Below are 10,390 nucleotides of genomic sequence, written 5' to 3'. Positions count from 1 at the left end.
CGAAGAAATTCGTAAAGAAAAATTCGAAACTCGAAAAGGACAGATAAAAAGAAAAAAGAAAAAAAAAGAAAGAAAAGAAAAAGAGGCAAAATGAAAGAATCGCGTGAGATATCATGGAAAAAAACAAAAAATTTCTCCTCTACAAATAATTCTATTTTTTTTTTTCTACTTTCTTTTCTCTTTTTTGCAAGCGAGTGTTTCTTTCTTTTTTTTTGTTTCGTTTCGTTTAATAGACCGATCTATTAGAGTTGATTTCGTATATATATACACACACACACACACACACACACACAGAGGTACTCATTTACACAGAGATAAATATCGAATATTTTTGTAATTTATACTTACAATGTCTTCGAGTTTGGAGCATCCCCTTCTCGTGGTGCAAACGAGTGCAACGATAACACCACCGGCGAACATGAGGAAAAGAAAAACCGCAAGCCTCCAACCGTGATCCCTCTGTGGGAAGAGCTTCTTGGCGGCGGGCAATCCGGCGACCTCCGACGTGGAGACGCCGAGACGCGACGCCTTCACTAGAATCGTCCTAAGGCGTCTCGACGCCTTTTCGCAGCCCACCTTCGTCGTATTGTTGCTTTTCGAGTTTGAACTCGATCTTGATTTCAAGTGCACGTGATCCATTTTTTTTAATAATTTTTTGTTTGTTTGTTTGTTTTTTTTCTGTTTTGTTTTTTTTTTCTTCTCCTTCTTCTCTCCCTCTCTCTCTCTCTCTCTCTCTCTCTCACACTCTTTTTTTACTAATGTAAAGAGCGATGAGAGTCACTTGTCACGTGATCAAACTAATCAAATTTTCCAAATAATCAAACCCATCAAAGTATATTTGATCATAATCATTAACAAAAATAATATCTTCTCACTTTGTCCTTCTTGATAATCATTTATAGTCACTTAAAGTTAATACTTTGTAGATATATATGTATGTATGTATGTATATATATATATATACATGTGTGTGTGTGTGTGTGTACATTAATATCACTATATCATTAAATTAGTAATTATCACGTTCCTTCATGTTGCTAAAATATATACATATACATTACACACACACAAAAAATATATATATATATATATATTTATATGTATGTTTGTGTGTGTTCCTTGTTTGAAACGACGCACTCAATCACTTTTTTTTGTCATTTTATTATTTTCCTTTGAAAATTATCAACACAGATTTTTCAGTCTCATTGAACAGTCAATGAAAATAAATTATAATACAATATGTCATTTGTCATTGTCCGTCTATCAATGATCGAATTTAAATCGATCGATCGTTATATCTGTAAAATCGAATATATCAATGTTGATTTTTACGTAAGAAATAATCGAAGATTATTCAAATGGAATATTAAGAGTTTGGAATGTTTAGGTGGAATTGTTTTGGAGGCTGGAAAAATAAATAGACAGGGTTAGTGAAAGAAAAAGAAAAAGAGAAAGAGAAAGAGAGAGAGAGAGAGAGAGAGAGAGAGAGAGGAAAAGAGAGAGAGAGAGAGAGAGGAAGAGACAAATTTAAGATTTTATAGGATTATATCCATGAACGATTTCATTCTCTTTCTCTCTCTCTCTCTGTTTGTCTCTCTTTATCTTTCTTTCTATGATCGATTCACCATAAGCCAGAATAGACGCAATCTTTACGGTACGGTTAATAGACCAAGTCGTTATATTTTTATGGGAATAAAAATGAGAATCGAACGAATGAGAATCGAGCATCGTGGAAAGTTATGCGTCGTTCTTTCTTGTTAGAAATGGTGATAGAGTGAAAAAGAAAGAAAAAGGAGACAGACAGAAAGAAAGAGAAAGAGAGAGAGAGAGAGAGAGAGAGAGAGAGAGAGAAGTCGATGAAGTTGAAAATGACGACAATGATGACGACGAGAAAGACGAAAAAAGACAAAGAAGAAAATGTTTCTTCAACTTCATTGAATGATCTCGAAAAGCAAATTTTTTCCTTCTTTTTTTCTCTCTCTCTCTCTCTTTCTCTCTTTCTATATATATATATATATATATATATATATATATATATATATATATATATATATATATCTTTCTTTTTCTCTCTTTTTTTTTCTCTTTTTTTCTTCGTAAGTTGATGGATCAATCGAGAGGCAATTCCCTCGAGCGTTACGGTTCTCCGAAAAGAAACAAAATTATACGACGCCTTTGATTTTTAGGATCATCGAATATTAAATTATGTCTTTTTTATTTTTTTTTTCTTTATTCCCTCTCTGTCTCTATCTCTCTCATAAATACTTGTTACGAAATAAAAATGATTAATAATAATAATAATAATAATAATAATAATAATAATAATAATAATAATAATAATAAATCATATCGTATCTCTGTTTCGTTCTAATTTCAATGTCTCGATGTTTTCTTAAATCCCTTTAAAGAAAGATTGGTGATTGTTGTTATTGTCCTTTTTTTTTTTTTTTTTTTTTCTTAGAAAATCGTGATAAGTAAAACAAAAAGAAAAAAAAATAAGAACGAAGAACGTACGAAATTAAGATTTATTCGAATCTTTTGGGACGAAACGTTAGTAGATCCTCTCTACTTTTTCGAGATCCTATGATCGATATTCCCTGACGACTTTCCGATGTCAAGGGTGAACCACTTCGATCGTGCCATTAAGCTTTCTTTCTCTCTTCCCTCACCACCCTCCCTCTCTCTCTCTCTCTCTCTCTCTCTCTCTTTATCTTTTGGTGATTCGAGAAAACTGTTCTCTTTTACCGATTTTATCACTTTGTATACGTCAGCCTCTATTTTCCCTTCAGTATCTTTCGTTTTACATATACGTATCTACGAGAGAATACACATTACATATGTATGTATATTCTCTCTCTCTCTTTCTCTCTCTTTCTCAATACACAGAGATCCATTTTATCGAAGAAGCACCCATTGTTGATTTCAAGGATATTTCGATTAAATGCATTAACGTAAACGTTACTTTTTCACGCGGACAATAAACATTTATTTTCTATCAGTTATGGCCATGATTGAAGAAGTTATAAGTGAATGGGCCAAGGGAGTAAGCCAGTGGGCTGAGCGGCGAAAAAAAAAGATTAGAAAAATATTCGTGGAAATTTAATTAGAAGAAATTATCGCGAAATTTAATCTCCGCGAGGGCGAAAGAGGATGGATAAAAAGAAAAAGAAAGAGAAAAAAAAAGAAAAAAGAAACAAAAAAAAAAAAAAAGAAAACGAATGGAAATGAAAACAAAAATGAAAAGAGAAGAAGTAAAAAAAAAATTACAAACGGGGGATGAATTTTTCTTGGGCTTTACGAGAAAGCCCGAGATGAATGAAATGTATATATATATATATATATATATATATATATATATATAGGTCGCGATTATAAATGATACATTTGCATTATTTAAATAATTATTATTATACAGAAGTTTATCATATAATTGCATCTTAAATGCTGAATTTTCTTCTACACTGTTTTATGAGAAAACTGATATAAATTATACATGTATATATGTATATAGGGATAACAATTATAAGAACAATGCATTTACGTTATTTAAATAATTATAGTATAAAAATGTATCGCATGTATATATGAAATATTAAATATAAAAATTTTCTTAAACGTTAAAACGTAATTGAAATTTAATGGAATAAAGGTAACGTTTATAAATAATATTTGAATCATTTAAATAATTATCGTATAAAAATTTATCACAAAATTGTTTCTTAAAGGTAGAATATTTTCTTTACGCCTATCGGAGGAAAATTGATATAAACGAAATATGTAAGATAACGATTACAAGAATACATATATATATATATATCTCCATTTACATAATTATACTATAGAAATGTTCCCTTTTTTTATATATATATATATATGTATATATTACAAGAAATTCAAACGAATGGAATATATTAAGTTCGTGATTTAGTTATTATTATAATTATATATCGTATAAGAATTCATATCACGAAATTGAATTGTTTTCGTCTAAGGGCATCAATGAAAATTAATAAATAAATGAAATATATAATATTAACAACTATTACGCGAGCAATAACATCGTATAATTATTGAAATAATTACTCTATAGAAATTTATTGAGCGAAATTGTGATTGTAAGTAGAAGGAAAAATTTCTTTTCAATTTTTTCTTTCGTTCTTTCTTCTTCTTTTCTTTTCTCTTTTTTTTTTCTTTTTTTTTTTTTTCCTTTACATTCCATCATAATAAATTTCAATGGGAAACGAGTGATACATACGTGTGCACGTATATAGGTTACGATTTCATTATTAACGTACTTCTATAATTTGTATAATGGTATAAGAATGTTCTATCGCGAAATTGAATCTTATTTCTTTTTTTTTGCCTCCGTTACACACGTTAAAGAGAAACAGTGAAAATAAATGAGAAATCTGGGTCGCGATATAACGATAAAATTTCATTATTGTTACGAGCTGGTTTATAATGGAAATATATCTTCGAATATGTCGTACATAGAGGAATGGACTTTGGCCACACCACGAAAGAGAACGATATTGAAAAGCATTTGGCGATACGTTCATGATCTATCGCGTGACGTAATACGCTGTGCTTTCTTTTAAAAGATCGCTTCCGGACGTTCGATACTGTAAAAAGGTTTATATCTCATAGAAAAGACGATATTTCCGAGTGAACTATTTTTCTCGAACGTTTATATGATTTTTCCTTCTATTATATATTTCTGTGTCTGTGTGTGTATGTGTATATATATATATATATGTATATATATATATATGTACAAAAAATTGAAATAATTTTTTCTTTCACATTTTACGTTCTTTTATTACCTTATAAAAAAAAAAAAGAAGAAGAAGAAAAAAAAATCGTTCTCAAAAATAAACACTTAATTGATATATAAATATGATCAAGAAAATATTATCGAGAACAATGTTAAGAAATAACACGGATGGATAATTTAATGGATAATATCAATTTTATAGAATATAAAAACTTGTTCGATATAATATTATCTTTTATCTTTGTCTTAGATATATAGATGAAATATTCGTTATAGTAATTGTATAAACAGAATTAATCGTAAATCAATAATCGTATGATAAATTATTATTATTAATGAAATTGCAAAAAAGGAACGAACAAAAATTGTTATAGGAATTAAGATCAAGTTTGAAAGTATCAGAAAGACAGAGAGAGAGAGAGAGAGAGAGAGAGAGAGAGAGAGAGAAAGAGATATAATATAAATTCTATAGAATAAAAAATACATTCAACAATTATTATCGTTTATCAATGTGATAAGAAATCGATCGTATATTCATAATTCAAAATTATATAAATAAATTTGATCGTAGAAAAATCAATAATCAAATAATTAATTCAATTTATCTTGTTTGCTATATCGAAACATAAAAAGAAAAAGAAAAAAAATATTTACCATATAAAAATAAAAGAATAATTTAAAATAAAATTGAAAAGAAAAAACCATCTGAAAAGTACATATATATATATATATATATATATATATATATATATTTGCTTAATTGGTATCGACGTTGTTGAAGTTAAAATAAACTTTGAATGTATGAGAGGGAATATATCTTCGACCTTTTGCACTTTTACTTCTGAACGATTCATCTGCTTATTCGCGATAAAAATACAGAGTGTCTACCAATGGAACGAGCCTTCGGAATAGTTTCTCCATGAACTGTTGGAGCGTAGAACGAGTTACGAAAATAGTTATGTAGGCTAAAGGGATTGGAAAAAGAGAAAAATAGAAAGAAAGAAGAAAGAGAGAGAGAGAGAGAGAGAGAGAGAAAGATAGAAAGAAAAAGAAAGAAGAAACAATCGTGGTTCGTCGAAACTTTTTCGAAGCAACTCGAGCAGAACGTATGCTTTTCTTTTGTTGCTCTCGTTAGACATTTTAAAAGATAGATTTTTTAATAGATTAAAGTGATAGAAGATAAATCATCCTAATACATTATCTTTCTTTCTCTTTCTCTCTTTCTACCTTCTCATCTCTCTCTCTCTCTCTCTCTCTCTCTCTTTTTCGCTTTCTTTCCGTCTCTGTCTTTCTTCAAACGTATGAACTACTCTTTGTAGGGAACATATATATGTATATGTATGTATGCATGCATGTATGTATGTTTGTATATATATATATATGTATATATATATATATATATATATATATATATATACCTATCTACCCGGATTAATTACAAATTACGTTGTATTCCGTTTCTCCAATTTCGAGATCTCATTCCTATGATATATCGATCTTCGTATTTCGCTTGTTATAATCTAGGAATAGGACGCTTTTCGTAATAATATCACGTTCGATTGAGAACCCTTGATAGCTTTGATGCTATTAACTATTATTATTATTATTATTATTATTATTATTATTATTATTATTATTATTATTATTATTATATTGTTATTATTATTAATTTATCCAAAATAATCATGATATTATAGCAATTATATATTCTATTTTATATTAATTCAAAGGCATTAACATTGATTATTATCATTATTATTATTATTATTTGTTATCATAAATTTTATATATTTGTTTTACTATATTAACTTCAAGCTATAAATATTTTATCTTAATATTAATATTAATATTATTATTATTATTATTATTATTATTATTATTATTATTATTATTGGTAGTAGTAGTAGTAGTAGTAGTAGTAGTAATAGTAATATTATTATTACTATTATTTATTTTTATTTTTCATTTTCAAAAATAGATCTCTCTCTCTCTCTCTCTCTCGATAAAAATTGTACATGAAAAAGAAACATTTTAAAACCTTAATAATAATTCTTCTTATCATTCCCGGTTATAAATTTATTCCCATTCTTATCGTAGGGAAAAGAAAAAAGAAAAATGAAAAGAGAAAAAAGAAGAAAAAAGAAGGGGGAAAAAGGAAAAAAGGAAAAAAGTATATAATATTGAAAACGTCGTAATTTTGTTAAAGCTCAAGATTTTTATCGTTCTATCGTGGATGATAACGAGGTAAGACGATAGCAACACTATTGTCGTAACAAACCTCGAGAAATTTAAAGGAGGACTAAAATTTCGTGTTCGTTGCTAAACGGATGATCGAGTTTCCTCAGGGAAGTATAATCCGTCGCTAAGCTATTACACGTTCTCATTCTCCTCCTCTGGTTCCTTTTCGTGATGAAACAAAAGGGACGTTGTTCTTGAAAGAACCTCGCGAAAACAGGGCTCAAGACCGAAACGTGTAAGAGAAAGAGAGAGAGAGAGAGAGAGAGAGAGAGAGAGAGAGAGAGAGAGAGAGAGAGAGAGAATAGAAAAGGTACGTCGCGCTTGCTTATAAGGACTTGAAAGTTTTCAACGTAATCTAAGCCATTATACCAACAAAGCTTAGCGTTGTTGGTCAAGAAGACTGAACAAGGTCATCAGTAACAACGTCAGAAACTCTTTTATATTATACTCTTTTCAAAGTGTTAATTGCATTCTCTTGAACCGAACACACACACACATATACAGGATACTTGCTTGGACCAAAAGTTCTTAGGTCGTTTGAAAAAAATTAATTATACTCCTTTTCCACCTCCTCCTAAACCTCACCCACCCCCGACCACCACCATCACTACCTTTCCTACCTCACCCTCACTCCCACTGTATTCTAGGGTGGATAATGTCCCTTTTGTTTCGTTTTTTTTCTTCTTCCTCTTCTTCTTCTTCTTCTTCTTTTTCTTCCTTTCTTTTCTTGTGTTTTTTTTCCTTTTTTTTTTTTCTTTTTTCCTTTCTTTTTCCCCTACAGACCATACAAGTCTATGTACGTTTTGTTTTTTTCTTTTTATTTTTTCCTTTCTTTTTTTTCGATACGACGATCTAAAAAAAAAAAAAAAAAAAAAAAAAGAATAGCTCGAGATAGTCTTCTTCTCAAAAAGGGATTAATTGATTTTTCTTTTTTTTTTTTTTTTTTTTCTTTAATAATCGTTTAAAGAACTTTCGATCGATCTAAAAACTTTTGACTCGATTTAAAGGAGAAAGTTTTACCGGAGGAGGTAGGAAGGAGGGGGGAGGATGAGAATCAAAGTATAACCCTGTATAATACGTCGTTCGTTTGTCTTTTTAAAATTTCGTTTTGTTTGTCTTTCTGTCGAACGATAGCGTCGTATGTTTTTTAGTATGAATTGACAAAAAAAAAAAAAAAGAAAAAAAGAAATAACAGAGAAAGAGAGAGAGAGAGAGAGAGAGAGAGAGAGAGAGAGAAAATATTCTAATTATTTTCCATTACGAGACAGAAAATGTTCTCGTTCGAAATCACTAGGAGATCGATTAGATAAGGATGGAAGGGAGAAGGGGGAGGGGAAGAATAAAATCGTAGAGTAGAAACGTTTTATCGAGTTAACTACGTTACTTCTTTCCTTTACAAGTCTTTTCGCATTTTTTTTCTCTTTTCCCTTTTTTCATTTTTCTTTTTTCTTTTTTCCTCACCCCCCTTTTCACCCCCTCCCTTTCGTTTCCATTCCTTTCCTTTTCTTTTCCTTTTTATTTTCGCGAACGAAACATTTTCCTTAGCCTCGTAGAAGAAGCCATCGGTAGTTACTACTTTTTTTCTTTTCTTTTTTTTTTTTTCAGTCAGAGTTTGGGATACAAATAAAACGGGGTGCAACGATCTCTTCCAAGGGTAAAAATTCCAAAAAAGGCAGACGGTGGGGAGGGGGGGAGGCGGCGGGGCGGGGGTAGAGAGAAATTGCGAGTGAAAGAAGTGGGAGTTCTCTTCCGTGGAAGTAAACCCCCCCCCCTCCCGCCCCCCACCGAACGAACGAACAACGTAGGAGGTGGTTAAACTTCTGACAAAGAAAAAGAAAAAAAAAAAAAAAAGAAAAGAAAAAACTCTTGTAGTAGGTTTATTCCAACACTTTTTGTTTACTAAAAGAAATCGAACTTACGCGAAATGTTCTTTGTAAAACAAAACTCTTTTGAACCCTCCTTCCCCCTCCGCCCATTCCCTTCGTCCAACACGACGACGAAACTTACATACATTTTTCTCTCTTTCACGTTCTTTCTTTCTTTCTTTCTTTCTATTTTTCTTTTTTCTTTTTTTTTTTTTTTTGTTTTTTTTTTCTTTTTCTCTACAGGAGATCGGTTTTATTTCTTCGTTTCTCTTTCTATCTTTTTTTTCCTCTCAATTTCTTTTTTTTTTCTTTTTCTTTTTCTTTTTCTTTTATCCAGACAAAAGCTATCATGAAAACTTCGATTAACTTCTTATGATCGATCAATCGCAAGTACGATCCAATATGATCGTTAGGTATTTAAAAGGTAGAAAAAAAAAAAGAAAAAGGAGAAAAAACAAAAGGGAAAAAAAGAAATATTGTCTTATTAATATTTTTACGATCTAATCATTTCAATTTCACTAACGATATTGCAATTCAATTTTACAATACAAATTACGAAAACGTTATTATCGAAGTTTAAAGACTTCGTGCCATTGAATTAGCCCTTTTAATAAAAATGTATTATTGTATTTATATAAAATTGATAAACAATTTTTGCGAAATTTTACATTTCTCTTCAATTATGAACTAAAGGATGAAAGAGATCTTGAAAGATTTTCGTTTATCTATCAATCGATCGTAAGAAGAACGATCGTTGATCATTATTAAGAGAAAAATAAAAGTAAAAAAAAAAAGGAAAAAAAAGAAAAAAATAGAAAAACGAAAAAAGAACAGCAAAAGCTTATTAATAATAATAATAATCGTAAAAGAAATATTTACGATCAAATGATTTTCTATGAGAGACGCATCGTCCCAAGCATTCTATTTAATCCACTAATACGATATTCCACAATTCAAATAACGAAGACATCTTGTCAAAGTATAATAATTCTATGCCGTTGAATCTCGTGTCTGGAAATGTATTTGCCTTGAAATGATGGAATGGACCGTTTCGAAAGAGACAGACTGAAGGAGAAAGATAGAAACAGAGACAGAGAGAGGGAGACAAGCAGATAGAAATAGAGATAGATAGAGAGAGATAGAGAGAGAGAAAGAGAGAGAAGGAAGATTCGTATCGACAATTTATACGTCCAACGAAATCACCATTGGCAGTTACAATCGTTTGCTAGTAATGGAAGATGGGTAGAACGATGAGAGAGAAAGAGAGAGATAGATAGAAAGAGAGAGAGAGAGAGACAGAGAGAGAGAGAGAGAGAGAGAGAGAGAGAGAGAGAGAGAGAGAGAGAGACAGAGAGGAAGAGAGTTACGTTCTAACGAAAATTACGTGCTTTGGAAGCTTGGAAATGGCTTGTAGGCGTTTACATGAAGGGTGATCAATTTCGAGAGATTAGTGAAACTGGTCGTTGGAATTAAAGGAGAATTTACCATTAGAATCTCTCATCCTCTACTCCCC

At 30.4% G+C, this 10,390-nt stretch overlaps 1 long non-coding RNA gene across 1 annotated transcript in view; it reads right to left on the bottom strand.

Moving 5' to 3' along the window:
• Positions 1-889: 889 nt before the first annotated feature.
• LOC124428483 overlaps positions 890-10,390 on the bottom strand; it is a 22,142-nt gene continuing 12,641 nt past the window's right edge. Inside the window, exon 2 of the long non-coding RNA XR_006943188.1 lies at positions 890-1,298. This is a non-coding gene — a long non-coding RNA (uncharacterized LOC124428483). The remainder of the gene's footprint in view (positions 1,299-10,390) is intronic.

The sequence above is a fragment of the Vespa crabro genome, chromosome 12, assembly GCF_910589235.1.
Source record: "Vespa crabro chromosome 12, iyVesCrab1.2, whole genome shotgun sequence".
NCBI lineage: Eukaryota > Metazoa > Arthropoda > Insecta > Hymenoptera > Vespidae > Vespa > Vespa crabro.
Note: the sequence above shows the minus strand (reverse complement) of the source record. Positions and strands in the feature narration are given on the sequence as shown.